Raw genomic sequence first — 17,353 nt, 5'->3', positions numbered from 1 at the left:
AGAGGCAGGGAACTCCCTGTGACCCACAAGATCAGATAATTGCCCACTAACACACTTCGGAAAAGGGGAGACCAGCAAATAGCCCACATCAAAATGGGCAAAGAATTTGAATAGACATTGCTCTAAAGATCTACAAATGACTGATAAGATCATGAAAAGATGTTCAATATCCTTAGTTATTAGAGAAATGCAAACCACAATGAGATACCACTTCATACCCATTAGAATGGCTAAAACTAAGAAGACAATCAATAAAAAGTGTTGGTTAGGATACAGAGAAATTGTAACTCTCACACATTGCTGGTTGAGTTATAAAATGGTATAGCCACATTAGAAAACAGTTTGGAAGTTCCTCCAAATGTTAAACAGAGTTATCATATAATCCAAAAATTTCACTCCTACGTGTATACCCAAAAGAAGTCAGAATGTAAGTCCAAATAAAAACCAGTACACAAATATTCATAACAGCCAAAAAGTGGAAACAACCCAAATGCCCACCAACTGATGAATGGATAAACACAATGTGATATAGCCAGACAATGGAATATTATTAAGCAGTGAAAAGGAGTAGAGCAATGATACCTGCTGCAGCATGAATGAACCTTGAAAATGTTACGCTGTGTGAAAGAAGACAGACACAAGACCACATATAGTGGATTACATTTATATGGAATGTCCAGAATACACAAATCCAGAGAGACGGAAAGTAGATTCTGGTTGCCAGGAGCTGGGGGAAAGGAGGAATGGGGAGTGGCTGCTAATGTTTATGTGTTTCCTTTTGAGGTGATAAAAATATTCTGGAATTAGATGGTGATCATGGTTACACAACTCTGTGAATAAACTAAAAATCACTGAATTATATACTTTTAAAAGGTAAACTTGGCTGGGCGCGGTGGCTCAAGCCTGTAATCCCAGCACTTTGGGAGGCCGAGACAGGCGGATCACGAGGTCAGGAGATCGAGACCATCCTGGCTGACACGGTGAAACCCCGTCTCTACTAAAAAATACAAAAAACTAGCCAGGCGAGGTGGCGGGCGCCTGTAGTCCCAGTTACTCGGGAGGCTGAGGCAGGAGAATGGCGTGAACCCGGGAGGCGGAGCTTGCAGTGAGCCGAGATCACGCCACTGCACTCCAGCCTGGGCGACAGAGCGAGACTCCGTCTAAAAAAAAAAAAAAAAAAAAAAGGTAAACTTATGGTATATAAATTTTTTTTTTAGCATAAATCAGATCATCTCAGCCAGGCGCGGTGGCTCACACTTGTAATTCTAGCACTTTGGGAGGCCGAGGCAGGCAAATCACAAGATCAGGAGATCAAGACCATCCTGGCTAACACAGTGAAACCCCGTCTCTACTAAAAATACAAAAAAATTAGCCGGGCATGGTGGCGGGCGCATATAGTCCCAGCTACTGGGGAGGCTGAGGCAGGAGAATGGCGTGGACCTGGAAGGTGGAGTTTGCAGTGAGCCAAGATCGCGCCACTGCACTCCAGCCTGGGTGACAGAGTGAGACTCCGTCTCAAAAAAAAAAAAAAAAATCAGATCATCTCACTTTCCTACTTACAATCATGCCTTCTCAGTGGTTTTAAAATAAAAATCAAATTATTTACCATAATCAAAAAGAAAGGGACAAAAAGTAGGAAGAAAGGAGCTAAGGAATAGGTTGCAGGCACAGAATCACAGGATCTGGTTCTGGAAGAAGAAAGCTATGAACACTGGGAGAGAAAACATAACACAGTTCAAAATGTGTTCTGAAATTAGAAAAATTTATCAGGGTAAAACTACTATGAGAAAATATTACTTCACTTAAAACAGATTACAAATTTAAGTGAAATCTTCAAGATTAGGGCAGGAAAGCACTATTGTCTAGTTTAAAATGCAAATGTGGGTCTATATCAATGTACAATTTTGAATGCAAATAAAAATAATTTTGACTTCAAAAAAAAAAAGAAAGGGAGAAAACATGAGTTCACAAACTCAGATTCTTGTCCAAGATGCTCTGCTAACAGACAGGGTGTCAATCAAGGTCCCTGTGCTTAAGTTTTCCCTGCTGTAATGGGATAGTATATGGGAGCATGCTTCTCTGAGCAGGTTCATTAGCTGGTATGTGTGCCCAGAAACATCCAGCCAGGGAATCATTTTTCTTCCTGTTCCTACAGAGTCCTGGCTCTAACAGGAACTCTCTTCTGAGCTGGATTCCTTTTAAATCCATTCATCAGACTGAGGCCTAGACTCTGCTGCCATCACAGGCTCAAAGCCCTGCAAGCTAAGCCTTCATGGATACAGATGTCCTGTCCACAAACACAGACAAGACTGAATAACAAAACCATCTGTACATGTCATGCTTATTAGAAGGAGTCTTCAGGTCAGGCACGGTGGCTCACGCCTGTAATCCCAGCACTTTGGGAGGCCGAGGAGGGTGGATCACATGAGGTCAGGAGTTTAAGACCACCTGGCCAACATGGTGAAACCCTGTCCCTACTAAAAAAACAAATATTAGCCGAGCGTGGTGGTGCACGCCTGTAATCCCACCTACTCAGGAGGCTGAGATAGGAGAATCGCTTGAACCTGGGAGGCAGAGGTTGCAGTGAGCCAAGATCACACCAGTGCACTCCAACCTGGGTGACACAGCGAGACTCTGTCTCAGAAAAAAAAAAAAAAAAAGTTGGAGGAGAGGTCTTCAGACATTTACTCGCGTTTTTCTTCCTTTTCCTTTCAAATTGGCGAAGATTCCAGAAGATTATCATTTATTAACCTATGGCACTCTTATTCCGCTCTATCTTCTACCAACCTATCCATCAAACTCTGTTTCCCTGGAGGCCTTTTAGAGGCCTAGCCCATTAGCATATTATGCCCCCTACCCTAGGCCTCTTGATGCAGCGTTCCAGAAATTTCCATACCTCCCCGACCTCTGGCCATGACTATATGGGCAAGGGCTGAATAGAGAACTGCAATAACAGCATTTAATGGTGGGCACCTGCTATGTAGCAGGCACTTCTCAAACATGATTTCATTCAAGCTGCTGCTAGCTGCTAGCCCTATTCTTACCCTCATTGTGCAAATGATAAAACTGAGGTTCACAGGATATTAAAATGAAGTGCATGTCTCACAGCTCTTAACAGTGAAGCTACACTGTCTGCTATGGTCTAAATGTTTGTGTGCCCCCAAAATTCATATGTTAAAATCCCAAGGACAACTCTCTTGAATAGGATTACTGCCCTTATAAATGAGGCTCCCAGACGGGGCGCGGTGGTTCACGCCTGTAATCCCAGCACTTTGGGAGGCCGAGGCAGGCGGATCACAAGGTCAGGAGATCGAGACCATCCTGGCTAACACAGTGAAACCCCACCTCTACTAAAAATACAAAAAATTAGCCAGGCATGGTGGCAGGCGCCTGCAGTCCCAGCTACTCAGGAGGCTGAGGCAGGAGAATGGAGTGAACCTGGGAGGCGGAGCTTGCAGTGAGCCGAGATCATGCCACTGCACTCCAGCCTGGGCGACAGAGCAAGACTCCGTCTCGAATAAATAAAATAAAATAAAATAAAATAAAATAAAATAGGCTCCAGAGAGTTTCCCTGGCCCCTTCCACCCTGTGAGGACACTGCAAGAATGCATCAGCTACAAAGCAGGAAACAGACTCAGACTTCCCAGCATTCAAAAAAGTTAGAAATATATTTCTGTTGTTTATAAGCCACCTGGTCTCAGGTGTTAGGTTATAGCAGCCTGAATGGACTAAGACACTGTCTCTAGTGAAGCCCTAAGAGACAGAGCCCAAATATATATGTCCCTTCCAGGCTGCCCTGTCCAAGGGCAGGTAGGTATTATGACTCCCTGCAAAGCCCTCCCTGGAGACCACGAGGCAATGCCAAGTGAAAGGGCAGGGAGAGGAAGAGTGGTCAGGAGGGCGCCAGGGGCCACACAGAGGAGAGAACTGATATCAGCTTCCAAGAAAGGCTTTCTGGCAGGAGAAGAAGTGAGTCTTAGGCACGCAGACTCTGGAACAATAGAAGTAACTAGCCATCGTGCTTCCTTTAGCTGCTTCACTCTGGGCAAATCCCTCCTCCTCCTGGGACCTCATTATCCCCATCTGTCAAATGGGCAGGTCAGACTGGAAGACTTCCAAGGGCCCTACCAGCGCTATCTCTCGAAGCTAAAGCCCAGAAATGGGACAGGCTGGCATAGAGGGTGGAGAGGCATTGGAAAGGGCATGAGAAGTAGAAGTGAACAGAAGGGCAATGCGGCTGGCTAACTTGTCCCCAACCTTAAGACTCTCCCAGGAGTCACTCCTTCCAGGAAGTCTTCCCTGACCCCGCTGTCTTGGTCCTCTTTCAGGCTCACCTTTACCACTCAGCCAGTGTCCAGAGCAGTGCCTGGCCCAGATTGAGGGAACATTAGTGAAGGAGCAAAGTTTTGAGGGAGAGAATGCATGAACAAAGTGAGCTGCAGCCCCTGTGAGGCCGGCAGGTGCCAGGAAAGCTCCATAGAATTGGGCTGACATGGTGTGTGAATCGATGATGTATGGGTACACAAGGGAGTGAGTTGGTGAAAGAAGGACTGAGACAGGGAAGCCATCTCCCCGGGAAGGGGCTTGGGAGAGCCAGACCAGCTGGCTGGTTCTGGAAGTGGTGCCAGGGGCTGGGGCCCAGAGGCAGGTTCTAGAATTGGAGTCCTGAATGCATGCCAAGTGCCCTGAGGCCCGAGTCAGGAGCTAAGGATTGGAGGGAAACATGGAGAAGCCGAAAAGCCAAAGAGATTGAAGGAGTCTGGGAAGACTCCCTGCCCTGCAACTCTGCACCCTGCTAACACCTCTTCATCCTTCTAAGGTCAGCTTGCTTGCGTCTGACTGCTGGCACACGGTTTGTTCCCCTATTCCCAACTCCCAAACACCTGATGTGGCTCCTCCCCTCCTTCCACCATAATTTTAGTCGAATGACTTTATTTGGCATCTGATTTCTTTCCCCACAGGTTCTATGAGCTCTGTGATAGCCTGCTTAGCACTGAATAGCCATTTCCCAGCCCTGGTCCCTGGGCCTAGTAGACACTCAGGAAATACTAGTTGAATACAAGAATGAATGAATGAATGAAAGAGAACAGAGATGGCGGTCTGGAAGACCTCCAGAGGCAAGGTGCTCCTTTCAGGGCCCAAGCGGAAGTCAATCCATTGAGGATGAGCACATGGGGAGAGGTGGCCAGGGTGCATTTGGCTGGCACATGCCTGCCATATTGGCCATGATCCACTGTGGTAGGGAGGCAAAATCAGGCAGAAGGATGGCCATCTGAAGCTGCTCAGCACACTCCAAGCAGCAATGATTCTTATCAACGATCCTTTGCCCTGGCTTGAGGGCCAAGCCAGCATTCAAGGGAGCCTGGGAAATTGTTTCAACCAGCTTGCCTTGCCTAACATCATGCCAGCCCCATTTTCCTGCCCTCTCCTGTGGTTTTGTGATTAGGGAGCTTGCCTGTGGCTCGTTCCCCATTACACAAGCCCAAATGAGCTGCATTCTTCTCTAATTCACACGTGGAACCAAAACATCCTGGGCCTGGTTTTACTTTCTCTTGTAAGCCCTTATGCTTCCCTGACCGAGGGTCCTTCTGAAATCCTAGAGGTTTGTTCCCAAGTGGTATATTCCACACACAGCCTGAAGTGGGATTACAGCAGAGATAAATAAAAGATTAGTTTCCGAGTTTCAGGACTAAATAAAGGATCGAATTCTTGGTGATTGGGAGATAAAAGGAATTCTAGGGTTTGTTCACGGATGAACCGATTCAGAAGCAGTTTGGGGCAGTGGGTGGGACCAGGAGCTCAGTTTTCCTTGGATCTTTTTTTTTGGGTCTCCCTCACTGCCCACCCTGGCCATCTGGTTTCACTTGTGAGACATGCTGCACAAGCTAGGGCAGCAGGGACCCCAAGAAAGGAGGCCAGTTAGAGTGTCCCTCCCAGCTGGGTACTGAACCAGGGATGGCTGAGCATAGGACAGGCTTCCATGTCCCACTAGAATGCAATGTCCAGGTAACAATTCATTTCTCTGAAAGGTGTTTGCATCGCAATCATCACTTTCCAGAACATCAATAACAGCCTAGGATTAAGGAAAAGCAGCCCTCTGGAGATACTGACTATTGTTTTTCCTACAAGTTTAACAGTGTCTTGCTTGTCCCTAGGGCCTGATGGATTTGGTACAGTGACTTAGAAGGAAGAGTACAGAAGATTCTCTGAAGTGGAAACAGTTGAGACTCTGAATGGGAAGTGTGCACCACAAATAACAAGGAGAAAAAGAACTCAAGAAGCACTGGCTCTGGGCCATGTAGTGGTCCGCCAACCACCAGCTGGTGTTCTAAATTCTGAACCCCACAAAACCAGAGAAAAATTAGGCTGTGCCCATCAAGCCCTGTTTCTGAAGACAGCAGAGTCCAGCATGGCCTCCATCCCAGGTGGCTAAAGTGCACAAGTCTCCTCTCTTAAAGTAAAAGAGTTCAGTTGGCTGAGAATTTAATGTCTGTAGGAGAAATAATTCCCCCATTAGTTTGGGATAATTCAGGAGCTTGCTCCAGTTGGATTTATGTTAACAGGATTGTGCATGTGGTAGTAGTAACAAAGAAGGATGGACATCATTTTAAGAGAATTTATGGCACTATTGTAAGGAAAGTTCACATATTAACTCATTTAATCACATAAGAAGCCCATGAGGTTAACAGAACTTGGCTGTGGAAGAAAGGTCCTGGGAAGAAAGGAAAAGAAAAGAAGCAAAATTTTTTTTATTTGGATTTATTTTGAATATTTAACAGGAATTCAAAATCCAACTCTGTCAGTAATTCATGAAATCAAGCTGAGTAATGAGGATGACGATGACAATGATGATTGTGAATGTAAAGCAAAACAACATCATTAAGAGTGTTGGGTTTTTTTGAGACAGTCTCGCACTGTCGAAGAGTGTTTCGGTTTTTGGTTTTTTTTTACCAGTTGTCTACATATGCAAGATGCATTATCACATACTGAAACATAAAGATGGAACATTTGCATTTCCATCTAATACATGGGTGTTTGCAAAGATCTCCATGTTTATCGACATGCAGGAAAAAAAAATCCCAAACACTACATTTGGTTTTTGCTTTCTACTCAGTGGTTTTGGGAACCACATAGACAGCCAAAATCACCAGAAAGCACTCTGTCTCTCTCTGTCTCTCTGTGTTTGTGTGTGTGTCTCTCTCTCACACACACACACACACTCCACCTGAGCTGGAGTACCCTGGCTGAGCCCAGGCCAGCAACCTCCTAGCTGCCCTTCCTAAAGGATATCTGTCTTCTCCAGTTTGTGGATGGAGTAGGGAGAGGTGCACATGAGTCACACAGGATAGTTAAGGATGAACAGCATTGGCAGCCTACATCCCAACACTCCTATTTTACTTGGGATAAAAGGGGAAGTGCCCCTAATCTGGTTGCTTGCTGCGTGGGCCACAAGGGTCAGAGCACAGAAACCTAAGAGCATCAGTCACTGAGGACCGAAATCTCAGAGAAGCAGCCAACGAGGGGTTGAGGGGCAGGCACAGTCATCCTTCCCGGTGACCCCCCACTGGTCCAGAGGCTCTGGGAACTCCAAAATGCCACTCTATTCAACTCCTGGTGGACAACTAGCAACAAACTGAGGCCTCTCCATTTATTTTAACTTCCATTCTGGGCCTCCCAACTCTGCAACCCTGTTTGCCACACCGTGGTTTCTGGATCACCTTCAACAGAATTCCCAGGAAACTGGGGGATTTCTGGGTCCTACCCCAGGCATCCTACATCAGCTCCCTGAAGCGGAGCCCAGGAATCTGCATGTTGAAAGGGCTCCCAGAGCAGCACTGTGCTCCATAAAGACTGAAAACCACATCTCTAGAGACGTAATTGATTGGGTTATAGTTCCTTCCATTTTTACAGGTTTAATATTCTACCATGCTTCTACTGAACAAAACTTCATGAAGGATCGGCTTCAGGCCGGGCCCTGTTCTAAACACAGTGTGACAACGGCAGGGACCCAGGTCTTGCCTCCAGGGAGGCTACAGTGTTTTTGGTCTCACAACAATGCAAATGGCCAGAGCCTATGTAAGGACTCCCCTTTTACAAATTAGAAAACAGGGCTTAGAGAGTGTAAATAACTTGCCCAAGGTCACAGAACTGCTAGATGTGGCTAGAGCTATAATCAACTCCCCTCATTCAGACCCATGCTCTTTGCACTGTCCCACAGAGCAGTCAAGACCCAGCTGGTAGAGTCAGAATAACAGAAATGGAAGGGTCCTTAGACAGCCAACTGTTTCAGGAATACCCAAGAGGTTCTAATAGTCATTTCAACTCTAACCAGTTGGCAGTGATTGCCTCCATGTGTTGGGGAGGGCTCTGCAGCTACATCCAGTATCACCAACAAAGATGGTAAAATGGATTAATCACATCTTTAGTGGGTGCAGAACCAGGGAGTGGCTGCACCTGTACCACATATGCACACTGGTCCTGTATATGGACACATCCTCCATTTTACTGATGGGAAAGCTGAGACCCAGAGAGACAGAAGTTGTCCAAGTCTCAGAATTGGAATTGGACTAAAACCAAGGTTAGCCTCAATTCTGGTCAAGAGCTCTTTACACTAGCCAGTGCTGCTTTCCCATGCAGCCAAGATGATTAAACTGAGAAATGGGTCATACTGTCAGGAACCAAGGACCTCCTGACACTGCTGCAAAGGGTTCTGTAAAGCCCAGGGGAGGGACACGATGCTGAAATGGTAGGAGGACCAACTAGAGAGAGAGTCCTTCCCATTTCTTCCCTCCCAAACTAAGACGTGGGGCCGGGGAAATAAAACTATATTACTGAGCCCTCACCTGTGCCAGGCACTGTGCTAAATATAATACATTGGCGATCTCATTTAATTCTTGCAATTTCCCTGTGTGGAAGCTCCATTTCACAGATAAGGAAACAGGGTGGGAGAGGTTAAGTGACTGGGTCAAGCTCACATAATCCAAGTGGCTAACTCAATACAGGTTCCCAGGTATTTGTGGCTCTATGTCCCACCCAGGGCTGCACAAGGGTGTTTAGAGCATAGGCTTTGGGTCCCAACTGTATCACATACTAGCTCCATGACTTTGGAAAGTGCCTTAACCTCTCCTCTTATCTTGGTTTCTTCATCTATATAATTGGGAAATAACAGCACTTAGCTCAGAAGGCTATTGTTACAATTAAATGAAATAATACACAGAAAGTATTCAGCCACATCTGGCATGTAGTAATTGCTCAATACATGGCAGCTCTTACTATTGTCCTGACACTACACTGCTCCAGACATATCACCTGGACCCCTGTGACCCAGTGCCAGCCTGAATGTCCCACCTGGAGAAGGCCCCATCCTGAGATCCTCTTAATTCGTTTCACTTTTCCTACCACTGGATTTAAGGACCCAGAGCCCCATATGCAAATGCAGGCAGGTACATGGACACAAAGAGGAACGTACACATCATCAAGCAAGTGCACATAATCACAGGGGAGCGTATCTTTGGAGATATTAGGAGCCCTATCACCCACAGACAAACTCACCTGAGAACAACTGCCACAAGATGGCAGCCTAAGAAGTAGTCGTAAATCGGCTGAGCTCTTCTGACCCCGGCCACGCCCTGGCCTTCTCTGTCACTGGGGTCTCTCCCAGTCTTATGGCAGGGGGGCTGGTTGTGCACAAGAAGCTCTTGAGAACACATGCTGCTTTCGTGACCTCCTTAGGGAATGTTGGTACATCAAAGCAGGGTGGCTGGGGTTTTAACCTAGGAAAGTGAGGCATCTGTGCTTTTGTTTACTCTTTGGTGGCCAAGAGTTCCTTTTAAATGCCTCTTTGACAGATTCTGAGTCCCAAAAAATATACTTAGACAAGATGGGTTAGTAAAAGGGACAACAAATAAAACTACTTTATCTCTAAGATATATGCAATACGGGGCTGCTGGCTGGGGACACTGCAATCTGTTTTATGTCTTCTGCTGGCATTTAACCTGTAAAATATGTGAGTTCTAAATCTGTGTCTTGCTTAACAAGATGGCAGTAAAGGGCAATGGTGTCTGTTTTCCATTTTTGGAAATCAGATCCAAAGGAGTGGTGAACTTAGAAGACCTGAGATTTCACCTCCAATGGTTTCCAGTGTATGCCAGCATCTCCTCTGACCCCCAATCCAGGAAGGAGGGGCACTTCCACCCTCCATTCATTCCATAAACTGGCATTTATTGTGTATTTCCTGTTTCCAGGCACTAAACTAAAAGCTTTATATGCATTATTTCATTGACTCCACCTCACAAAACCTTACATAAGTAACATACAATAACTACTATTATGATCCCTGTTTTATAGATAAGGAAACTGAGGCTCAGCAATATTAAGTAATTTGCCCAAAGTTCTTAGCCAAGAAGTGGCAGGTACAGAAAGTAGATTTATTTCCATTTCTCTGACTCCAGTATTTAATTTCTAACTACTTCACAGCCATACCTCTGCCCCCTACCAGGGAAATCCTAAGAACCCATGAAGACCCAGATAGGTAATAGTGGAGAATGGAAAGTTCCTGGTTTCAAGGGCCTTTCCATCTACTTGGGGGCAGGAACGACAAGTCAGAGTCGCCACTATGACACTGGGGTAGTTTTCCTGGAGAAGTGTCTTAGAAGATAAGGTTCAAGAAAAGGAAAGAAAAGCCCAGGGCCTGGGGCTTCTTCCCATGGCCCACTTTTGCCAGAATCCCACAGACACACCATTTTGGCCAGTATTTCACTGGAACAGGTGATAGGGGAGAACTGAGCCATGTTCTGATGACACAGGTGGCATGATATAATCTTGACTCGACCTTGCTGGCTACCCACGGATGCCCTGTTTCAAAGGTAACACAATCTATTACCTCAAGCAGAAGCTAATATCAAGAATGGAGTCAGAATCATCGTGTTTCCCCCTGTGAACTGCTGTGACCAAGAGAAGCACTTTCAAAGGGCAGCTGATAAAATTGTTATTTTGACCCTCCTTTTAGCTGAAAACCAGACACCATCAAAATAGCTTTTCTTTTTATTAGCTGCATTATTGGAGAAATAGTGAGGGATTGATTTCATAATCGATTATCCAAATAAAGATAATGTCTGTTGAGCAAGGAAGCAAGAGAAGGGCTGACCAAGGACGGTTGTGTGTGTGTGCACTCATCTGCCATGTCATGTGTCCATGTCTCAGCTCACATCATGTGGTTCCCTCAGACCCCCTTGCTCAACCTCCATAGACAAAACCGCTATGCTCCTCAACTTCATGGAATGCAAAGTCATCTAAGCACATCGTTCTGATTTCAGCTTCGTGATTTCATCGTCCTGAAAGCAGCAAGCCATAATGAAGCAGTGATTATATCAACAGCCCTCAAAATGAATAAAAAGTTTAAAACAGGTTATTCACTCAACAACTATTTACTGAGGAGACAAGTAAGATGTTGAGGATACAAAAAAAGCTAGTCCCTGCCCTTACACAGTGTATAAGCTAGTGAGGGAGGCAGACATAACCAAATAATCATGTAAGCAAAAAAAACTACCAAAAAGTAAAAAATTAAAAGAATAAATTACCAAAGATGATGGTAGCTTGGCTAGCGGGGTGGCAATGAAGATGAAGACAAGAGGCCAAGATAGACAGGTCCTTAAAAGGTACTAAAAGCTAAGAAGACAGTGGCTGGGCGCGGTGGCCCACGCCTGTAATCCCAGCACTTTGGGAGGCCGAGGCGGGCAGATCACGAGGTCAGAAGATTGAGACCATCCTGGCTAACATGGTGATACCCCGTCTCTACTAAAAATACAAAAAATTAGCCAGGCGTGGTGGCGGGCACCTGTAGTCCCAGCTACTCAGGAGGCTGAGGCAGGAGAATGGTGTGAACCCAGGAGGCAGAGCTTGCGGTGAGCCGAGATCGCGCCACTGCACTCCAGCCTGGGCGACAGAGCAAGACTCCATCTCAAAAAAAAAAAAGAAAACAGGTACTAAGAGGTGTTGGTGACAGACATGGGCAGTGAATGAGAGGAAAGAGTCAAGTATGATTCCTGGTCCCCGGGCCTGGGAATCTGCAGAAGGACCAGGCTGGGGATAAAGGCAGTTCATGAGTTTAGTCTTGGCCATGTGAAGCCCCAGATGCCTTGGCGTGATCCAAGTGGAAATGTCAAGTGAGTCACTGCACATATGGGTTTGAGGGCCCGAGGACCAGTCATGAGTGGAAACAAAACTTTGAGAGTCAGGTGGTGATGAAAGCCTTAAGTGTGAACGAAGTTGACTGAGTGAGAAGATGGGTTGGGAAGAGAATCAGCTGCAGAACTGGGTCTTGGAAAACTCCACCACTGAGCTTGGGGTCTCCCCAGTAACAAAGATCCCAGTCATTTTGGCACCACTTCAGTGTGATGACTCCCAGTTCTGCCACTGACCCTGTGTGCATTCCGAATCCAGTACTTAACCTGTCTGAGCTTCCATGTCGCACACCCCACACATTCTTTGTCAGTCTTTAATCTCTCCGCTTTTACTAACTCCCTACTCATACACAATTCCTGCCTCGAAACTCCTCCTTCACTCCCAGCCCCCACCCCAGCCCGTCGGTGAAAGGGAATGAGAGCTCCAGAACCAGCTGTTTCCTTTCTGAGAGGTCCTCAGGCCTGAATGCTCTTTGGAATCACCAGGGAATTTAACAAGATACTAATGTCCTGGCCCCACCAGGAGATGCTGATGTCATTGGTCTGGATGGCCTGGGTGGTGTGAGTTTTTCAAAGCTCCCCAGGTGGCGCTAGTGTGCAGCCAGAGTTTAGAATCCGGGCTTAGAACCAGAAAAGCTGGGATCCCCCAACTGGCCAACTCATTCCCTGGCTTTGTACACAACACTGTGACAGGAAGGATTTCTCCAGCATTGCAACTGGTAGCCATAGCTGGCTCCCCCCAGGACAAGATGTGGATCTCCAGATGGAGGCCATCTTTGGCTCAGAAGGAGGGCACTCTTCACCTCAGATTTGGGGACACGTGACCCTTAGGGCCTGAGAGCCTAGACTTTGGCATCAGACAGCTGAGTCTTAGGTCCTCTTACAGGCCTGGAGATTTGGACAATCACCAAGGCTTTCGGAGCTTCAGTTTTCACCCTGTAAGAAAAGGAACACAGGGTCGGGTACCGTGGGTTACGCCTGTAATACCAACAGTCTGGGAGGCCGAGGCAGGCGGATCACAAGGTCAGGAGATCGAGACCATCCTGGCTAACAGGGTGAAACCCCGTCTCTGCTAAAAATACAAAAAGTTAGCCGGGCATGGTGGCACGCACCTGTAGTCCCAGCTACTCAGGAGGCTGAGGTAGGAGAATCGCTTGAACCCAGAGGCGGAAGTTTCAGTGAGCCAAGACTGCACCACTGCACTCCAGCCTGGGCAACAAAGCAAGACTCCATCTCAAAAAAAAAAGAAAAAAGAAAAGGAACACAGTAGCCAGCAGTGTGGGAGTGTCGCAAGAGGGACTTGCTATAATCTCCATAGACAGTACCAGCTCATAGATGCTCTCAATAAATTGTTATGGGTGTGATTTTTAACAACAGCAAAGTTCCTCCTTCCTCCCATGAGTACCCTCTCTTCTCCCTCCTCTCCTTTATTCTCTGGTCACCCCCTTGACTCCCCAAAATGTCGAACAGGCTAGTGTCATAGGGCATATCCAACAATAAAATATAATAACTATTACTTTTTTTAACCTTTATTTTAGATTCAAAGGTACATGTGCAGGTTTGTTATATAGGTAAACTTATGTCACGGGGGTTTGTTGTACAGATTATTTCATCAACCAGGTACTAAGTGTCGTATCCAATAGCTATTTTTTCTTTTCCTCTCCCTCCTTCCACCCTACACCCTCAAGTGGGCCCCAATGTCTGTTGTTCCCCTCTGTGTCCATGAGTTCTCATCATTTTTCTCCCACTTATAAGTGAGAGCATTCAGTATTTGGTTTTCTGTTCCTGCATTAGTTTGCTAAAGATGATGGCCTCCAGCTTCATTCATGCTCCTGCAAAGGACATGATCTCATTCTTTCTTATGGCTGTGTAGTATTCCATGGTGTACATGTACCACATTTTCTTTATCCAGTCAGCCACTGATAGGCATTTAGGTTGATTCCATGTCTTTGCTATTGTGAATGGTGCTGCAATGAACATATGTATGTATGTGCCAATTTATATTGTTTTCGATATATACCCAGCAATGGGACTGCTGAGTCAAATGAGCTACCACTTATTACGTATTGACTCTGTCAGTCTTTACTGATGATTTAGACTTGAGCACAGATGCTCACACCAATGGCATGAGGCAGTAATGACCCCATCTTCATGAGGTTCTGGAAGTTTAAGCATGAAGTTGTGACACAGTAGGCAGTGGCAACTTAGGCCTGTCTGACTCTAGAGACAGAGCTATTCCTGCCCCTTGTAGTAATTCTGGTTCACAACATGCTTATTGGTCCACTTGTCATAGTTAGATTATTTTAGAATTATAGAATCTTAGTTTAAACTCTGGAATGGGTAGTATTAAATTATGCTCCACAGGGCCCTAGGGATCCACAAGGATCCCTTCACATGTTTCCTAAAGCATACCCCTACATGCTTTGGGAAACACATGAAGCCAGGCTTTGATGCCTGCAACCTCCACTCCAACCAGAGCAACTCTGCTTCCATCTATTGGGAAAACCACCAATTTTACAGATGAGGAAATTTTCAGTTAGTTGGAGGCAGGGCCCTTTCCTCCTCCCAGAATGCAGAAGACACATGACTTTCCCATTCCAGAGCTTGCTCCGTGGTACCAACCCGCCATTTTTGCAACCACAGGGGCCCTTCCTCTGCCTGGTGGGCTGCCATTAGGACACAAAGAGGGGGCACCCCCTCCACAGGGCCAGAGGCTTCACTGCCCTGTTTGTACTCGATTCCCGGGTCATTCCTACCAACCCCACTGACTGTGGTGTCAGAAAGTGCAGACTTGTACTGAGCGCTGGGTCACCCTGAGCCCCCTGTTTATTTTCCTTCCTGGATACATTGGTGACTCGGTGTTTGAAAAGCTCCAACAAGGCTGAAACAAGAGTTCATAGGAGAATGGACATTCACCTCAAGGAGGCCTGCTGGTGATTTGGAATGTCCCTTTGGAAGGCTTTTTAATAAACTTTGTTTGTATCTGCCTTGATGAGGAACACATTTGCCAGGGACTTTGCAGGGATGTTTGGTTTCGAGGCTTCCCTTTCTTGGCCTTAGAAGTTCTTGGTGGCAGTGGCTGCCTGCAGACCCTTGGGACTCCCCTGTGGAGCGCTGACCTGCCTCCAGCTTTGTCCCAGTAACTTTAGTCATGCTACACTCCTGGCCCCTGGTGTCCCTGATAAACTCCACGGCGGAAATTACCGGGTCAGAAAGTGTGAAAGTTCAACAGGAAAATAGGTCCCACTGCCTTTTTAAGAAGCTTCCAAGCCTAGCACTGACATTTGTTTTTTCAATCCATCCAGCAATGTCTTTGACTCCTGCCTCTCCCAGTTCTCCACTTTTCCAGCCTACAACAATTATGAGAATCAATTTTAGTCTTTTGCACATGCGCATGCACACACACACACACACACACACACACACACAGCAGCAGCAGCAGCAGCAGCAGCAGCAGCTCCTGGCCAAACAGCAGCTCCTGGCCCATTATAAAGAGGAAAACATTTTTGCTCTTCACAACAATATCCTATTTGGCCAAAAAGAGATGAACATTCAGTCCCAAATGCTCAGTGGCTTGGGGTATGTGCACGTTGACCAGTCACAATCTGGGGAAGTGGTGGCAATGCCACCCTTGCTGGCAGTTATTTCCATTTGGCTCTGGAAGCAGAAAGCAGAAGGTGGTCTAACTAAAGCTGTTAGGTGGGCTGTGATTCCAGGCCGGGAAAAAGGGCAGAGGCAGCAGAGCAGAGGATGACTTCCCTGAGGCCCAACTGTATTGAGTGCCCACCCTGACTGACTGATTTGGCAAAAATAGTAACAACATGGAGAGAGGTGGCAAGAAGAAGACACAAGTAAGAAATGCACTACAATTCATTAAGACCAATAAAAAAAAATTAGCCAGCCATGGTGTTGCATGCCTATAGTCCCAGGTACTCAAGAGGTTGAGATGGAAGGATCACTTGAACCTGGGAGATAAAGGCTGCTATGAGCTATGCTCGCACCACTGCGCTCCATCCTGGGTGACAGAATGAGATCCTGCCTCAAAAAAAAATGCCAAAGTCTGGAACCTGCTGTGGTCAAGGTGGTGCCAGAGGGACAAGGCTTCCCATCAGTCTCTGTAGTCACTCTGGCCTGAATTCAACCCAGCTCTCCTCCTTGCTGGCTATGAGATCTTGGACAAGTTACTTAGCCTTTCTTTGTCTCAGTTTTCTCATCTGCAAAATGGGAATATTAATACATTCCTTGAATGACTGTTTTTAGGATTAGAAATAATATATGATATACATGAATATAAATGCACAGAAAATAATCTGAACAAATAAATACCAAGGTTGAGAGGGGGTGGAGAGAGTAAGGAGGGGATTGAATGGGGGGAGTTCCACTTTCACCAGGCAGATAAGGATAGCAGGTGAGGGGGAAAGAGAGAAGAAACCGTGTGTGTGTGTGTGTGTGTGTGTGTGTGTGTGTGTGATTTATTATATCATGTGCTTAGCACATTGTACATAGCAAATGCTCACTATTAAATAGCAACCTTCACCCCTAAGAAGTCTGAGAAAAGAAAAAAATAAATAGTAACTATTATTGATTTTTTTCTCAAAAAGTCCTGAGTACTATAGATGTGATAAAGGGGTTTTCACCATCAAAAGCCCCTTGTAGAAGTCTCTTTTGACGCTGATGGGGAAGAAAGGAAAGAGTTTTGGTCAAGGGCCCCTAATCCCTTCTTTATTTTGATTCAAAAACACCAATGGGAGAGGAAGCTGGATATGTGGACACTCAGTGGGTCACTTTCTTGTGATGAAATCTGAGAGAGTACAGGTCTCCGCCTGGCTGGCCAACCCGTGGCCTCCCTTCCGGCCTCTGCTGGAGCTGCTCTCAGGCTGAGTTCTTGCTGGCCCAGACGGCCTGCAGCGCCTCGCTCCTGATGCCATCCTGGAGGGGCAGCCCAGATATGCGGTACAAAAACACACCAGCAGCAGCCCATTTCATAACATCACGTGTCCAAATAAATGGAGCTGTTGACTCAGGCTAATTAGATGAGGGACCTTTCCTAAAAAGCAATCTGTGTGAAGCTAAGAAAAACAGGATTCTTGGTGGAATTAGGCCCCTAATCCCTGGCTTCCCCAGAAGAGCCGTGGTCTGAAGGAGCCAGGGGACCTCCCAGAGATGCCCTG

The 17,353-nt window shown here is 46.3% G+C and overlaps 1 long non-coding RNA gene across 1 annotated transcript in view; it reads right to left on the bottom strand.

The window, feature by feature from the left end:
• Positions 1-13,643: 13,643 nt before the first annotated feature.
• The window catches only part of LOC105469952 (uncharacterized), a 35,145-nt gene continuing 31,435 nt past the window's right edge, over positions 13,644-17,353 (bottom strand). The window contains exon 6 of the long non-coding RNA XR_980156.2: positions 13,644-15,532. This is a non-coding gene — a long non-coding RNA (uncharacterized lncRNA). The remainder of the gene's footprint in view (positions 15,533-17,353) is intronic.

The sequence above is a fragment of the Macaca nemestrina genome, chromosome 2 (genome assembly GCF_043159975.1).
Source record: "Macaca nemestrina isolate mMacNem1 chromosome 2, mMacNem.hap1, whole genome shotgun sequence".
NCBI classification, from domain to species: Eukaryota; Metazoa; Chordata; class Mammalia; order Primates; family Cercopithecidae; genus Macaca; species Macaca nemestrina.
This window is presented reverse-complemented; position numbering and strand designations above follow the sequence as displayed.